The 18,469-nt window shown below is 37.0% G+C and overlaps 1 pseudogene; it reads left to right on the top strand.

Annotated features, from left to right (window-relative positions):
* Nucleotides 1-4,159: 4,159 nt before the first annotated feature.
* LOC131831202 (vomeronasal type-1 receptor 2-like) lies at nt 4,160-15,795 on the top strand (annotated as a pseudogene).
* The last annotated feature ends 2,674 nt before the right edge of the window (nt 15,796-18,469 follow it).

Genomic DNA, 18,469 nt, shown 5'->3' on the forward strand with positions numbered 1-18,469 from the left:
AGGCTGATTTCGTGGGTGATCGGAGTTCTTTGGAAGGTAATCAGCTCACTTTAGGGTACAGGTTGAAAGGGCGCCTCCTCCTACTTCCCCGCCATCTTGTCTCCCCCATGTGTGCCTCCTTAATATCTACCACCAGGCTCACCCAACCCTCCATCCCTCTCCTCTAAAACCCTCAGTTTGTTTCTCATAGTCCACAGTCTCTCATGGTTCATCTCCCCCTCCAGTTTACTTTTCATTTCCTTCTTCTAATGTCCTCCATGTTATTCGTTATGCTCCACAAGTAAGTAAACCATATGATAATTCACTCTCTGTTTGACTGATTTCACTCAGCATACACAGATGCATTTCATCCTGCAGTCCCATCTGTGTTGATACAAAAGTTGCATAATCATCCTTTATGATAGGATCATAATATTCCTTTGTGTATATGGACCATATCTTCTTTATCCATTCATCTGTTGAAGGGCATCTTGCCTCTTTCCATAGGTTGGCGATTGTGGCCATTGCTGCTATGAACATTGGGGTACATATGGCCCTTCTTTTCACTACATCTGTATCTTTGGGGTAAATACCCAGTAATGCAATTGCAGGGTCATAGGGTAGCTCTGTTTTTTAATTTCTGAAAGAATCTCCACACTGTTTTCCAAAATGGCTATACCAACTTGCATTCCCACTGTAAGGACCTATTTAGCAAGAGGCTTCCATTAAGGTTAAACAATAACCTTGTTGTTTAACCCTTAAACTGTCCCTGCTCCCCTTTCCCCAGGGGATTTACTTAAAAACAAGTCCTGGAAACCAGCTCCAGGTAACAAAGCCCAGATACAAGGGTGGGTCAGGCCAGGTAGAAACATCGGATCAGTGGGGTTGCATACTGTCTCTCTAGCTATCAAGGAGTAGGGGCCCCCGCCCTTTGGGAGCCTTTTGGGTGCCAATTCTAACCAAGGTGGTAGACTAGGTCGAATGTCGAGTATAGGGTAAATTGTAATTCAATTGTTCACCTAGCATCACTGTGCAGCTTTCTCTGTGTGTTACAATTTCACTGGCTACCTCTGCGTGGCCAGGCCTGAGCGCATGGCCTTTGCCCTTAAAAGCTAGTCTGTGAAACAGAGAAAATTCGCCCCTCTCTGTAAGAGGCGTGGCCCTGGCTGGTCAGTTTGATTCTTGATGCTTGGCACGAAATAAACTTTGCTTGACCTTCGCTTTATATCAGTCTCACTCCTTTAATCATGGACCTATTATTGGGTGACTTAACACCCACCAAGAGTGTAAAAGGGTTCCCCTTTCTCCACATCCTCTCCAATACTTGTTTACTGTCTTGTTAATTTTGGCTATTCTAACTGGTATAAGGTGGTATCTCAATGTGGTTTTGATTTGAATCTCCCTGATGGCTAATGATGATGAACATTTTTTTATGTTCATTATCGTTGGCCATCAGGGAGATTCAAATCAAAATCTTCCAACTATCTTAATGTTAATACCTTGTTACAGGGAAAAACAGCCTTAACCTGACAATGGCAAGGCCTCTGTATTTTGTAGATCCTCTTTAGCCTGTGAATGTTCTTTTAAACTCTCCCTTTTTTTATGTTCCCCAACCCCATAGTATATAATCAGCCACCCCTCCAACCCCCCCCCCCCCCCCCCCCCCCCCCCCCCCGCTGACAGCAGCTCTTTCTGCCCATGGGTCCTATCCCCATGCTTTAATAAACCACCATTTTGCACCAAAGACTTCTCAGGAATTCTTTCTTGGTCTTGGGCTCTGGACTCCACCCCACTGAACCTCACCTGTATTCCAAAACCGTAACAATAGTATGGTCTACCCTGAAAGTAAGTTTAAAACTCTTGAGAAAAGTATTACAGTTGGTAACACAGCTACTTCTTTTAACTAGTATTTCTGTAGCTAGACTATGTAATTTTAGAAACTATAAGATTAAGAATGACCATAATATTATGATAATTTCAAATCTGTGGCAGAATTTCTAGAATAAAATTGTACAAATCAATTGAAAGATGTTAAGACAAAATAGTAACATTATAAGACTTCTTCATCAGTCCCCTTATTTGATGGTCACACTACTTCAAAGAATGAAGAAGTAGACCAGGCAGAGTGGTGGGCAGCAAAGCAAGGTTTGTTGAGTAATAGCAAAGTGATAATACAAGCCTCCCAAGGAGGGAGGGACCTGAGAGAATTGCCACCAGAGTTTCTAAATCTAGGGGTCTTTATGGGCTTGTTTATAGGCTTTGTTTTAATCTGATTAACTCTCCCTATGCCTGTGTCCAGTCAGGTTTTTGTCACTTATCTATCATAAGGGAAAGAATGAAGGGCTCCTTTCAGAGTGGTGCAAAATCCTTTTAAGGGTGCTTTCTTCTTAGGACTGGGGCTCTTGAACCTGTTTGCCTGTCTTCCAACTACCCTTCATCAGTAGCAGTATATAGGACATTTATAAATCAGAATACTCAATATCATAAAGTGTCAAATATCAACCATATTTAACATTTAATGCAACTTTCCACAAAGTCTAAACCACTCTGTTACACTGATTTTGAAAATTTGTGTGCAAATTTTGTTTCTTAGATTAGAGAAAAATGAAAAGGCAAGAAACATGAACATGAAAACAAGGCAGTATAAAAAGAGAATGTTTTACTGAGCATTGGGTGTTATATGGAAGTGTTGAATCACCAAATTTTACACCTGAAACTAATATTACACTGTATGTTAACTACCTGGAGTTCAGGTAAAAACTTTTAAAAATAAAAAATAAATTTAAATGATGTTTAAATAAATGAAAAGATCAGTGGAAAAAGTGAAAGAAAATGAATGAGAAGAAACTAAAATCAAGAGACAATGTTTAATCAAGGTGGAAAGGTAAAGATAAACAGTAAATTGAAGGTAAAAGTAGAACAAAAAAACCCAAGAGAACAAGGGTAGTGGCCATATCAACAGGGAAGTCAGCAAAAGAAAACAAGGGAGGGAGAGAAAAAAGCACAAGTGGAGGTAGGCAAGATAACAAAAATTGTGCAAATAAAAAAGGCCCAGAGAAAGGACTATGCCAAAAATGAAGCCTAACAAGAAACAGAAAAAAAAAATTAGGATGTTTATCAGAATAATTAAAAAAATATGAGATGGGGGATTTTAGGAAAGCAAAGAAAAAGAACAACATGCCAGAGTATTTGGTTTCTGAGTAAGAATTTGCTCTGAGAACAATTTAGATAGGGTTGTGGAGACCCATTGAACTCCTCAAATTAATATGATGATTATTCTAAAGTAAACACATATTTGAGAGTCATCAGATACAGAAGTCTTTTAAGAGCTTTCCCTATCTCTTTAAAGGCAGGAATGTCTGAGAATGAAACTACTATAAATGTCCTCTCTTCTCTGAGGGTATTAGATTGCCATGAGAAAGACAAAAAGTAATATTGCATCTGCATAAAAATGATTATCACAAACCTTCTTATATTCTGTTTGTTTTCCTCTGAACCCATTTGTTCTACCATAGAAGGCTCTCCTCCCCTCCATCTCTTCCCTTTCTGAAGCTGGCGATATAAACTCCTAATTTTAGTCATTTATGAGCTATTTCTTTTATGAATTCCCAAATGCAATTGAATAAAAATTTTTTTTCTCTTGTTCATCTGTCTTCTGTCAGTTTACTTTGCAGGCTCCAAACCCAACATAAGAGGGGTCTAGGAAAAGGATTTCTTCCTCAGTAGGATCAGTAAGAAATCTTAAAGGTCAAGAAGGATATAAATTCAGATAATTTAAACATTAGAAAGTACTCACAAGTGAGAGAAATATCATGAATAAACAATGGAAGACAGAGAAATGACCTCAAAAACATAAACAAAAAGAGAGAGAGAGAGAAAATAAAGGAGAAGTTTTAACCATAAATGGAAAGCAATGGGGAAATGAATTAAAAGTCAAGGATCGAAGAACATCTGGGTGGCTCATTTGGTTAAGTGTCAGACTTGACCTCAGCTCAGGTCATGATCTCAGGGTTTTGAGATCAAGCCCTGTGTTATGCTCCATGCCAGATGTGGAGCCTGCTTAAGATTTTCTCTTTCTCTCTCCCTTTGCTCTCCTCTCCCTCATGTGTGCTTTCTTTAACCCCCCCAACTCCCCCCCAAAATAAAAAAAAAACCAAATAGTCAATCAACACACAGGGTTATGAGTTTTGAGGAAAAGAAGAGGTAAGAAGAGAAGAGGGTATGATAAAAAGAGAGGGGAAGGAATGCAGACAGGAACAGTAAACACAAAAGATGGGAGGACCTAAACTGAAGTAACAAGGAGAGAAAAGAGAGAAAATGAATAATACAACACAAATGTATACTAACCTACATAAATAAGATGATAGGAGGAAGCCTCAATGGAAATGCATCTTAAAAAAACACAGGTGTTTGTTTCAAGTTGCTTTATGAATCTGAATTTTACAGAAAAAAAATATGTGAGGTTTGGCCAGAAGTAATGTTGCTGCAGTAAAAATCCTTGATTTACAAACATCTTCAATATTGTCTGTCATATAATACTGGTTTATACAATTATTTTTAAGACCTCTTAATTATATCTTCCTAAAGAGATTCAGAAAAATTGGGCATAAGAGGGCAATATGCAGGTCATAATAAGAGTGAAAAAATTTAGTTTGAATGTTAGAAAATTTTGGGTTTTAGGATATTAGCATATATATCAGAGTAGACAGAATGTGCATGAATGATCATTCATACCCTTACTGAAATAGTAATAATGCATGAAGTGTCTTATGGAAAATGGAAAAAAAATGTAGAAAACTATGTTGAAGAATGTAAAGAAATGATAGAAAGGAAAAAATATACATTTAAGATAATAGAAAAGAGTGGAAAAAGGAAGAAATGATGTATTAAAAATAGAGGGAAAGAGGAAAAGCAGGGAATAAGTCCAGAGGAAATTAAAAATAGAATTGCAAAAACAATAAGTTAAGGGCTGAGAAATGAACACTTTTGAGAACAATCATGACATATGGAAAATGGTAAAGATATAAACAATCAGAAAAATATCAATTAATTAAGAAAAATATTAACATACAAGTGTGAAGATTATAAGAGGAAGAATAAATAATTTTTATCACACCACTGAGAATTATGGAATGAGAGCAATGAAAGGAGAAAACAGCAGAATAGAAAGACTAACAGGAAAGGATGAGAGAAATGGAAGAGAAAAGAAATGATAAAGGGAAATGATAAGAAGTGTGGGAGTAAGAACATGGAGAGAGGAGACTTATTGTTAAGGACAAACAAAATATTTAGCATAAGAAGAATCCTAAACAAAAAAAGAATTGAGAAGCAAATTCTTGCAAAAATGGCCAGGTCTCTCCCTTCATGCAAGAACTACAGACAGGGAGGGGACTTACTTCCTCTGAGCTCATCTCTGGTGGGCTGTAGCTGGGTGCAGGTGCCTGGGTCCAGGGGTATAGGAGGACTAGCTTGCTCAATCCCCAAGGACTGGAAATTACTTTGCACACAGTGAACTTCCTGATTCATCCAGAAGAATCATAAATTACAACAAATTCTCTTGATATGCTTAGAAATGTATTTAATTAAAGTCAGCACCTAAGGTCACAAACACCTTAAAATTTTAAGTGACCCTAGAGAGTTCTATAAGACTAGAGGAGGAAGTAAACTTAGAATGTTTATTGTTTTCAGTTACCAGGAAACATAAAAGATTTTACTGCTACAAATCAGCCATTCAGAGAGTAATCTCTTTCCTCTGAGACTTCAATATTGATCCATAATTTATGTTGGAGCATCCAAGCCTCCATTGATTTAATTAAAAAGTAATATAAATGCTGGATTCTGGGACTAATAAACCAACTGAATTTTTAGTTGAAAACCTAATACGTAGTAAGGGCTCTAATTAACATAAGTATATAATTTAAGCTACGGCTTAAAGCTATGGCTTTTATTGTTCCTTGTGGAATTTGTATAGTTGTTAAAACCTTCCATCTTGCAGACCAAAAAATAAATGAACCTGAAATTTATGTAGTGCCTGATCTTATGTTAATGAAATTTATGTAGTGCCTTGATCTTATGTTAATGCTGTGATTTGTGGGAAGGTGGAGTTTCTTTCCCATGAATACCCTACTTTAGTACCCCCTTCCTTAGTAGCACAGGCATCCAAACCCAACTTCAGACCTAAAGATACATCTCTTATCTCAGTTGATCATTCACAACTATTTACCAAGTGTACAGGTTTCAATATCAAAGGTTTTAAAAGTTATTGGTGGCAGAAGACATAGATATTTTTCCAAAAAATCCAGATGGTCAGCAGACACATGAAGATGTTCAAATCACATCATCAGGGAAATACAAATCAACACTACTATGAGATATTATCTCATGCCTGTCAGAATGACTAAAATTAACAACACAAGAAATAACAGGAGTTGGCAAGTATGTGGAGAAAAAGGAACACTTGTGCCCTGTTGGTGGGAATGCAAACTGGGGCAGCCACTCTGGAAAACAGTATGGAGGTTCCTTGAACAGTTAAAAATGGGGCTACTCAAGGCTCCAGCAATTTCACTACTAGGGATTTACCCAGAAAATACAGAATTACAGATTCAAAGGGGTACATGCACTGTTATGTTTATAGCAGCATCATCAATAGCCACATTATGGGAGCAGCCCATGTGTCCACCAACTGATGAATGGATAAAGAAATGGTGTGTGTATATATAAACAATGGAGTATTACTCACCTATAAGAAAGAACAGAATCTTGCCATTTGCAATGACATGGATGGAGCTAGAGGATATAATCCTAAGTGAAATGAATCAGTCAGAGAAGACAAATGCCGTATGATTTCACTCATACGTGGAATTTGAGAAATAGAACAAGCTAGCAAAGGGAAAAAGAGAAAGGAAGGCATACACTTAACAGACCTTTAACTATAGAGAACAAACTAATGGCTATCAGAAGGGTGGTGGGTTGGGGCATGGGTTAAATAGGCAGTGGGGATTAGGGAATATGCTTGTTGTGATGAGCACAGTGTGATGTATGGAAGCATTACATTACTATATTGTATGCCTTAAGCTAATAGAACACTGCATGTTAACTAACTGGAATTGACATAAAAACTTAAAAAAAAAAAAGACAAAATAACAGAACCAAAAATATATATATAGAAATAAAGTTCAGGACATATACACAGAATTTAAAATCTCTATAAATATGAAGTGTTGGGGCACCTGGGTGGCTCAGTGGGTTAAGCCACTGCCTTTGGCTCAGGTCATGATCTCAGGGTCCTGGGATCAAGTTCCACATCGGGCTCTCTGCTCAGCCGGGAGCCTGCTTCCCTCTCTCTCTGCCTGCCTCTCTGCCTACTTGTGATCTCTCTCCGTCAAATAAATAGATAAAATCTTAAAAAAATATATGAAGTGATATTTTTAATGCATAAGTATTCTCCTTCAGGGAAGCTATTTTTGAGAATTACAGTAATATTTTTATAAACAAGGCATGTTTATCTTGACCTTAGTGTTCCTTTGAAGTTATTTTAGCAATTCTTGACATTTGCTTCTAGAACTAATTCTTCATTTCCTGAATATTGTTAGAGCATCTGCACAACTTACTGCTGAGGGTGATCATACCTCTTGGAGTCATCTCAAAATTCTCTTATTTTCATCAAGCTTACAAATCATTTTGGCTCCCTTTTTAGCTCTGCAGAAGTCTATCCATAGTGTAAGAGGCCAGTGAATATAATAGTTTCAAATGATACTGTTTTGGAAAGTTCTTCATTCTCAAATAGGGACTGGTTTATTGGGAACACTTTGTTACTTGTGTTACTCATCAATACCTTTTTATTCCAGTCCCATGCAAAGAAGCCTATAGATTTGATATTAACCCATTTAACTTTAGCTAATAACAATTATTTTCAGTGGGATTCCAAAAATATTAAATGTCTTTGGAGTAAGAAATTTTCTAGATGACATTGGTTGTAAGACAGTGCTATACATGTACAGAGTCACTCAGGGTCTTTCCCTCTGTACCACGTCTTTTCTCAGTATTTTTCAGGTCATAATATCACTTCCAAAACCACTGATAGACATGGCTCAAACTCAGACTGTTCACATACATTTTCCCATCTTTATTTTCTTTCCAAATTACACATCAGATCTACATCTATGTCATCATAAGTGCTGTGGCCCCCTTCAACACCACTGAAGTTGCACAAGTGTATTATCTGACATACTGTAGCAGAAGGGAACCCAATAAACTTCACAAGGCTAATTTTGTAGGGAGCATTGTTTTATGAAATTTCCTGTGTGTTCCTCATGATCTGGACCAATGTGTACATGGTAACAGTCCACCAGACCAGCCTTTGCACAAACCCCTTTCCTGGAACTAAGGCCACCCACAGGATCCTGGCATCTGTGAACTGCTTTAGTTTTTTGTTTTTGTTTTTGTTTTTACTCAGCCAATAGCTACCTTACAATTTACAGAAGTTATAGACATAATACACAAGGGCTTTTTCTCTGTTCTTGTTATCTAGCAATCTGTCCTCTTCTACTGATGAAAAATAACAGATGATCCTTCCTAAACTGTGCCTTTGCAAAGATGAGAAAGTCCTCTCTATATTTCCTTCAGAAGTTTGAACACTCTCACTCACACATTTCTCTGACACAAAGGGCATGTGATCATAATTTCCCACACCACAATTTTAATGAGGTAAAATTCTGATAAGGCATTAATAAATTTTACTTTGGACATTTCATCAAACCATCCAGCTTCATGAACATATAAAATAAATGACCAGATACATGGAATAAAACATGTTTGAGGGTTGCCTGGGTGGCTCTGTAGGTTGAGTGTCTGACTCTTAATTTTGGCTAGGGATCGAACCCCACATTGGGCTCTGAGCTAAGTGGGGAGTTTGCATTAGATTCTTTCTCCATCTGCCCGCCCCATCTGCTCATGCCCTTTCTCTCTCTCTCAAGTAAGTAAATAAATCTTTACAAAAATGTTTGAGATTGCTGCACATGGATGGGGCTGTCTTTGACCCTTCCTAAAATAATTGTCAGAAATTTATGCTTGTGATTATTTGGATGCCTTTTTTAAAAAAGAGATCTTCTCTAATGTGAAATATCTATCAGAAAAATGACAGCAACTACACTTGCTGATTATGCTAGATTATCTTTATCAGTCAAAATATTTTATATTTACACAGGCATATACTTTAGATCCAAACAATACTTGAGTTTATTATATAGTTTTGATTATATCTGATTTAATTGTGGATCATGATGTAAGTGTGAATATAACTATGTTTCCTTCACACAGTGAATACAGATCAAGATTCCCCAAAATACAAATGTATTATACAATCTCAAATACTTTATGAAACCCACGTGTTGCTTTTTATGTATGCCACTTTGGATTTATTTACCTCACTAGAAGTGTTTCAATTTCCACTCCATTTATATAGTCATTTTTCTAACAATAGCAGAAATTTATATCTGTGTAGTTTTGTACTTCTATTAAATATTTAACAATTTCCATGTTGGAATGCCTGGGTGGTTCAGTTAGTTAAGCATTTGTCTTCAACTCAGGTCATACCAGGTCAGGTGCTGTGATGGAGTCCCACCTCAGAATCCTTGCTCAGTGGGGAGTCTGTTTCTCCCTATTCCTGCTCTCACTGTTTGTGCTCTCTCTCTCTCTCCCCGCCTCTGACAAGTAAATAAATAAATAAAATCTTTAAAAAATCCCATGTATCACAGTATGATATATTAGAAAACCTAAATTTTTTTCTTGAAGACATTAAAATCCCAATAATTATAAACAAATGATGTATTATACCTTGACTAATTGAATTTAAATAAAAATTAAAAAGAACTATTACAAACAGTAAAAATATATACACAGTTTAATTAATTAATTAATGTTAGTCACCATACAGTACATCATTAGTTTTTGATGTAGTGTTCCAAGATTCATTGTTTGCATATAACACTAAGTGCTCCACGCAATACATGCCCTACTTAATGCCCATTAGCAGGCTCACCCATCCGCTCACTCCCCTCGCCTCAGTGTGTTTCTTGGTGTTCATAGCCTCTCATTGTTTGTCTCCCACTCTGATTCCCCTAACTATGCCTTTTCCTAACGTCCTCCATGTTATTCCTTATGTTCCACAAGTAAGTGAAACCATTTGATAATTGACTCTCTCTGTTTGACTGATTTCACTCAGCATAATATCCTGCAGTCCTATCGATGTTGATACAAAAGTTGGGTATTCATTCTTTGTGATGGAGCTGTAATACTCCATAGTATATATGGACCATATCTTCTTTATACATTCATCTGTTGAAGGGCATCTTGGCTCTTTCCATAGTTTGGCAATTGTAGCCATTGCTGCTATGAACATTGAGGTACATATGGCCCTTCTTTTCACTACATCTTTATCTTTGGGATGAATACCTAGTAGTGCAATTGCAGGGTCATATGGTAGTTCTATTTTCAAATTTTTGAGGAAACTTCACACTGTTTTCCAAAGAGGCTGTGCCAACTGGCATTCCCACCAAGACTGTAAGAGTGTTCCCCTTTCTCTACATCCTCTCCAACACTTGTTGTTTCTTGCCTTGTTAATTTTTCCAACAGGTGTAAGGTGATATCTCAGTGTAACTTTGATTTGAATTTCCCTGATGGCTAGTGATGATGAACATTTTTTTCCTGTACCTGTTAGCCATTTGTATGTCTTCTTTGGAGAAGTGTCTGTTTATGTCTTCTGCCTACTTTTTGACTTGATTATTTGTTTTTTGGGTGTTGAGTTTGAGAAGTTCTTTATAGATCCTGGATACCAATCCTTTATCTGTCATTTGCAAATATCTTCTCCCACTTCATGCATTGCCTTTGTTTTATTGACTGTTACCTTTGCTGTGCAGAAGCTTTTTATGTTGATGAAGCCCCAAAAGTTCATTTTTGCTTTTGTTTCCCTTGCCTTTGTAGACATGACTTCAAGGAAGTTGCTGTGGCTGATGTCGAAGAGGTTACTGCCTATGTTCTCCTCTAGGATATTGATGGATTCCTGTCTCACATTGAGGTATTTCATCCATTTAGAGTTTACTTTTGTGTATGGTGTAGGAGAATGATTGAGTTTCATTCTTCTATACATAGCTGCTTAATTTTCCCAGCACCATGTATTGAAGAGACTGTTTTTCCCCCCCACTGGATATTTTTTCTTGCTTTGTCAAAGGTTATTTGACCATAGAATTGTGGGTCCATATCTGGGCTCTCTCTTCTGTTTCATTGGTCTATGTATCTGCTTTTGTGCCAGTACCATGTTGTCTTGGTCATCATGTTTTGTAATATAGTGTGAAATCAAGAAAAAGGATGGCCCTAGAATTGTTTTTCTTTTTCAGCCTTGCCTTGGTGATTTGGGATCATTCCTGGTTCTATACAAATTTTAAGATTCTTTGTTCCAGCACCTTGAAAAATGCCATTGGTATTTTGATTAGGATGGCATTAAAAGTATAGATTGCTCTGGGAAGCATAGACATTTTAACAATCTTTACTCTTCTGATCCATGAGCATGGAAAATTTTTTCATCTTTTTGTGTCTTCTTCAGTTTCTTTCATGAGTGTTTTGTAGTTCCTAGGGTATAGATCCTTTATCTCTTTGGTTAGGTTTATTCCAGGGTATCTTACGGTTTTTGGTGCTATTGCAAATGGAATCAATTCTCTAATTTCTCTTTCTACAGTTTCACTGTCAATGTATAAGAAAGTAACTGATTTCTGTGCATTGCTTTTGTATCCTGCCACATTCCTGAATTGATGTGTGAATTCTAGTAATTTGGGGTTTTCCACAGAAAGTATCATGTTATCTAAGAAAGAGTTTGACTATTTCTTTGCCAATTCGAATACTTTTAATTTCTTTTTGTTGTCTGATTGCTGTTGCTAGGACTTCTAGCACTATGTTGAACAATAGTGGTGGTATTGGGCATCCTTTGTCGTGTTCCTGATTTTATCGGAAAGGCTCTCAGCTTTTCCCCATTGAGAATGATATTCACTGTGGGATTTTCATAGGTGGCTTTTATGATATTGAGGTATGTTCCCTCTATGCCTATACTCTGAAGAGTTTTAATCAGGAAAGGATGCTATATTTTGTCAAATGTTTTTCTGCATCAATTCAGAGGACCACGTGGTTCTTCTGTCTTTGTTTATTAATGTGTTCTATCACATTGATTGATTTGTGAATGTTGAACTACACTTGCATTGCCAGGACAAATCCCACCTGATTGTGGTGGATAATTCTTTTAATATCCTGTTGGATTCTGTTAGCTAAGATCTTGTTGAGAATCTTGGCATCCATATTCATCAGGGATACTGGTCTGAAACTCTCATTTTTGGTGGGGTCTTTGCCTGGTTTGAAGATCAAGGTAGTGCTGGACTCATATAAAGAGTCTGGAAGTTTTCCCTCTGTTTCTAATTTTTGAAACAGCTTCAGGAGAATAGGTATTATTTCGTCTTTGAATTTTTGGTGGAGTTCCCCAGGGAATCCATCAGGTCCTGGACTCTTGTTTTTTGGGAGGTTTTTAATCACTGCTTCAATCTCATTCCTAGTTATTGGCCTATTTAGGTTATCAATTTCTTCCTGTTTTAGTCTTGGAAGTTTGTAGGCTTCTAGAAATGTATCCATTTCTTCTAGGTTTCTTAACTTATTGGCATATAGCTATTGATATTAATTTCTGATGATTGTTTCTATTTTATTGGTATTAGTTGTAATCTCTCCCCTTTCCTTCATAATTTTATTAATTTGAGTCATTTCTCTGTCCTTTTGGATAAATTTGCCTGGTGGTTTATCGATCTTATTAATTCTTTCAAAGAGCCTGCATCTAGTTTTGCTGATGTCTTCTACTGTTATTTCTGGTTTCTAATTCATTAATGTCTGCCCTAATATTTATTATTTCCCTTCTTATGCAGGGGTTAGGCTTAAGTTGTTGGTTCCCCAGTTCTTCAAGATATAAAGAGAGTTTGCATATTCAGGATTTTTCTATTTTTTCGAGTGAGGCTTAGATGACTATGTATTTACATTTTAGGACTTCCTTTGCTGTATTCTATGTGTTTTCATTCTCATTGGTTTCCACAATTTGTTTAAGTTCTTCTTTGATTTCCTGGTTGAACCAAATATTCTTGGGCAGGATTATCTTTAACTTCTAAGTATTTGAATTTCTTCCAAACTTTTTCTTGTGATGGAGTTCCAGTCAAAGCATTGTGGCCTGAGAATATGTAGAGAATAATTTCAGTCTTTTGATATTGGTTGATACCTGATTTGTGACCCAGTATGTGTTCTATTCTAGAGAAAGTTCCAGGGGAGCTTGAGAAGAATGAGTATTTTGTTGTTTTAAGGTGGAATGTTCTGTACGTATCTATGAAGTCTATCTGGTCCAGTGTGTCATTTAAAGCTCTTGTTCCTTTGTTGATTTTCTGCAGAGATGATCTGTCCATTGCTGAGAGTGGAGTGCTAAGGTCTCCTACTAATATATAATTAATTATTAATCTCCTATTAATGTATTATTATCAATATGCTTCTTTATTTTAGTTAACGGTTGGCATATGTGATTGACTACTCCCATGCTGGGGGCATAAATATTTACTATTGTTAGATATTTTGGTGAACAGACCCTTTAAGAATGATGCAATGTCCTTTTGTATCTCTGACTACAGCCTTTGGCTTAAAATCTTATCTGTCTGATATAAGAATATAAGATATAAGAATCACTACCCCAGCTTTCTTTTGAGGCTTGGAATGAAAGATGGTTCTCCATCCCTTCACTTTCAGTCTGGTTGTATCTTTAGGTTCAAAATACATCTCTTATAGACAGCATATGGGTGGGTCCTGTCTTATTATCCAATCTGCAACCCTGTGCCATTTTATGGGAGCATTTAGGCCATTCACATTGAGAGTGACTATTGAAAGATATTTTTATTATCATCATGTTGCCTGTGAGGACATTGTTTTTATAGATTGTCTCTGTAAATTTCTGTTCTATATTACTCTTGGGGGGGGTCTTTCTTCTTTTATAGAACCTCCCTTGATATTTATGTGGACAGGTCTGACGTTATTCTGGTGTTCCTCCTTCTGTATTTTAGGAATCTCTTCCCCCTAGGTGCCCTTAAGATAATTTCTCTGAGTTTACAATTTGCAAATTTCATAATCACATGTCTGGAGGTCTTTCTGTCCTTGTTGATCTGGGGGGGGGTGTCCTCTCTGTCTCTAGGACATGAATACTTGTTCCATTCCCCAGATTAGGGAAATTCTCATCTAGGATTTGCTCAACTTTATCTTCTAGACCTCTCTCTCTCTCTCTTCACACTCTCAGGGGTCCCAATAATTCTGACATTGGAATATTTCATTGTGTCATTTATTTCTCTAATTCTGTGTTAGATATATAATTATATTTTATATGTGTATATTATTATATACATATATGTATGTATATGTATTTAAATTTATATATACTTATATTTATATGTATATGTATTTATATTTATATATTTATATGTATATTATTATATACATGTATGTATATAATATATATATTTATATATACAAATTTTATATATTTGTGTATATATAAATTACATATATATTTTAAATATATATATTTATACATATAAATATATACATATATTATATACATACATGTATATAATAATATACACACATAAAATATAATTATATATAACACAGAATTAGAGAAATAAATGACAGCATGAAATGATATATATAATATATATTATATATAATACATATACATGTATATACATATAAAATTGTATTTTATATGTATATAATAATATACACATAAAATATAATTATATATATAAAACAGAAAGAAACAAATGACACAATGAAATTATATATATATTATATATATAATACATATATATAGTGAAAGAGAGAGAGATAGTATTGAATAGGGAGAAAAGACTACATTGAAGCACATATCTATATTATCTATATGTATCTAAAAGAAAAAAAAGTATATGTATGAAAAAAGTTCGAGTTAAAAAGTTACTTTGGAATATGCTGTATTAAACATCTAGTTGAAATGTAAGTAAAAAAAAATAAAAGAACAAGAACCATGAGAATGAATTAAAAAAAAAAAAAGAAAAAAGTTGTATCTAAGAAATATACAGGCTCTGAGGCAATACCAGGAACTTAGTATATTGATTTCCCTTGATGCTGGGCTTTTACAGTTTTTTGGGGACCCTGGGGTTGATGTCCTCTTGTTTCTTTCGCTTGTCTTCTTGGGGAGTGGCCTGCCTTGTTATTTTTCAGTCAGTCCTGCTTGGGCAGAGTTGTCCTGCCCCTATCAAGGGGCTGAGCTCCATGGAAACCAGTGTGGGGGGCTTCTGCTCTCTGGAGGCTTCCATTCTCTGGCAGCTTTTTGTGCCTTTTTAGAAGGTTAGAGCAATGTAAAATGTGCATACCTGGACCTCTGCCTCAGGGAGAAGCCACAGTCTGCTCCTCTCTGAATGGTCCAGAACACACAGACTCCCCTTCTCTGCAAACTCTGTTGAACACTGCAGCCTTCTACAGGAGGTGCACACCCCAACCATTGTCTCTGTGGTTGCCCAAGTCTCCTGTTTGTTTCTGTGTCTCTGTGCCACCAAAACCATGAGTGATACTGGTCTGGGCAAGCCCAGTCCCATGGCTGCCATTTCTGGGACCACTGACTCAAGTCCATGCCAGGTATGCTCAGCCCTGGTGATGGTGGAGGCAGTGGAGGTGGCTGTGATGGTCATAGCAGCCACCAGCCCTAGGGACCGCCAACTGTAGCCTGCACTAGATGCACTCAGGTGTGGAAAGGTCCCAGATGTGGCCACCTGGGACCTTGGGTTTGGGTCCACACCTGTGGCTGCTGGTCCCAGAAACTATCCCTTAACTCCCTTTGTTTTGTTTGAGTGCTATTATCAGTCCCTTCCTGACTCACAGCCACTGGTCTCCAAGTTACTATTGGTACAGGCACTTTTGCATTGGGGTATTACATTCCAATGGCTTGCTTCTGATGGCTCCCTCCCCCTTCTGTTTATCCTCTGATATTTGTCCACAGACTCCCAACTCCTCTGTATCTCTCCACTGATGATCCTCTGCCCTGGTAGAGATCCAGAAGTGTGTAATTTTACATCTCAGGTGGATTTCATGGGTGTTCAAAGTACCCTGGTAGATATGTAGCTCAATTCAGGGTTGGTATCCTATTCCTCCACCATCTTTCCCCTCCTCCCCTCTGTTTGCATTTTTTATTCCATTTCTTTTTCTCTTATCTTGGATCTGGCCTTTTCTTTTTCCTTCTTTTTTTTTTTTCTTTCTTCTTCTGCAGGCTGTACTTGACAAATCAAAGCATACCTACTTAATGATCCAAACACTCCCCACTACAAGCAAGGAGGAACTCTGTAGAGGATGAATCAGTGAGAAAAAGGAGTCAAAACACAACAGCAGAGTGTGCACAGGTGAAATACTTCCTGACACCAGTGACACCGGAAATACTTCCTGAAGTTCTCTTTTTGTTGTTGTTATTATCACTGTTTTTTCTTTCTTTTCTTTTTTCCCCCTTCCTCTTTCTTTTATGGACACAACAATTAGATAGAGAAATTCACTGCAAAAGAAAGAACAGAAGGTAGTACTCTCTGCCATGGATTTAATCAATATGGATATAAGTAGGATGTCTGAACTAGAATTTATTTATTTATTTATTTATTTATTTTTAACAGATTTTATTTATTTATTTGACAGAGAGAAATCACAAGTAGATGGAGAGGCAGGCAGAGAGAGAGAGAGGGAAGCAGGCTCCCTGCTGAGCAGAGAGCCCGACATGGGACTGGATCCCAGGACCCTGAGATCATGACCTGAGCCGAAGACAGCGGCTTAACCCACTGAGCCACCCAGGTGCCCTGAACTAGAATTTAAAGTAACAATTGTAGAGATGCTCGTGGGGCTTGAAAAAAGGGTAGAAGACATTAGAAAATCCCTTAATGCAGAAATAAAAGAACTAAAATCTAAACAGGTTGAAATTAAAAATACTATTACTGGGATGCATAAAAAATGGAGGCTCTAACATCGAGGATAAATGAAGCAGAATGGCAAGTGAGTGATATAGAAGGCAAAATGATGGAAAATAAAGAAGCCAAGTAGAAAAGAGAAAGACAACTACTGGATCATAAAGCAGACTTTGAGAAATAATTGATTCTTTAAGGGAAAATCATATCTGGATAATATAGGTCCCAGAAGATAAAGACAGGAGAGAAGGTTTATTTGAAGATGAGATGAGATGAGAACATTATAGATGAGAACATTATATTATAGATGAGAACATCCCTAATCTGGGGATGGAAATAGTCATTCAGATCCAGGAGGCACAGAGAACCCCTCTCAAAATCAATGAAAATAGGTCAACACTCCAACATAAAGCGAAGCTTGCAAATTTCAGAGATAAAGAAAAAATCCTGAAAGCAGCTCAAGACAGGAGGTTTTTAACCTACAATTGTAGAAACATAAGGATGGCAACAGGCCTGTCCACAGAGACCTGGAAGGCCAGAAAAGACTGACATGATATATTCAATGTGTTAAGCAGGAAAAATATGCAGCCAAGAATACTTTATTAAGCAAGGCTGTCAGTCAGAATAGAATGAGAGAAACCAAATGGAGTTTCCAGGACAGAAACCAGAGGAATTTGTGAACATTAAACCAACCCTGCAAGAAATATTAGGGGATCCTTTGAACAAAGAGCCATAGTAACAAAGACCAGAAAGGAACAGAGAAAATCTACAGAAATAATAACTTTACAGGTAATACAATGACATTAACTTCATATCTTTCAATAATTACTCTGAATATAAATGGATTTAGAACTACAATCAAAGGACATAGGGTATCAGGTTGGATTAAAAAAGGAAGAAAACAAGATCCATTGATATTCTGTCTAGAAGACACTCATTTTAGACCCAAAGACACCACCAGATTGAAAGTGAGAGGGTGGAGAACCATTTATCATGCTAATGGATATGAAAAGAAACCTGGAGTAGCAATCCTTGAACCTTGGATCACAGGTGGTCCCATTGAGGTATGTTTAGCAAGCCTTCATCTAGGAACCATGGAGCCGCCTTTTCCACTGTATTCAAAAAGGCCAGAGCAGTTTTTGCTTTTAGTGGAGTTCCATTGGCTTTCAGCAGGTCTTTTAAAGACCCTTCCAACCGCACTTTAGATACTTCAGATCCCATTATGAACACACAGACAACAGACGTGGACGTTAAAGACACTAAATAGCAAATTAACTTTTTACACGCATATACTTCAGTCGACCTTTACTCCCCACTTTACCACGGAATTCCCACTTTTGAACATGGCCTTTACTCCCTGCTTTACTGCGGAATTCCCACTTTTGAATGTGGCTAATGTCCCCACTTACCTGCGGACCTTTACTCCCCGCTTTCCTGCAGATTACCTTGCAAGATTC

The sequence above is a fragment of the Mustela lutreola genome, chromosome 5 (genome assembly GCF_030435805.1).
Source record: "Mustela lutreola isolate mMusLut2 chromosome 5, mMusLut2.pri, whole genome shotgun sequence".
NCBI lineage: Eukaryota > Metazoa > Chordata > Mammalia > Carnivora > Mustelidae > Mustela > Mustela lutreola.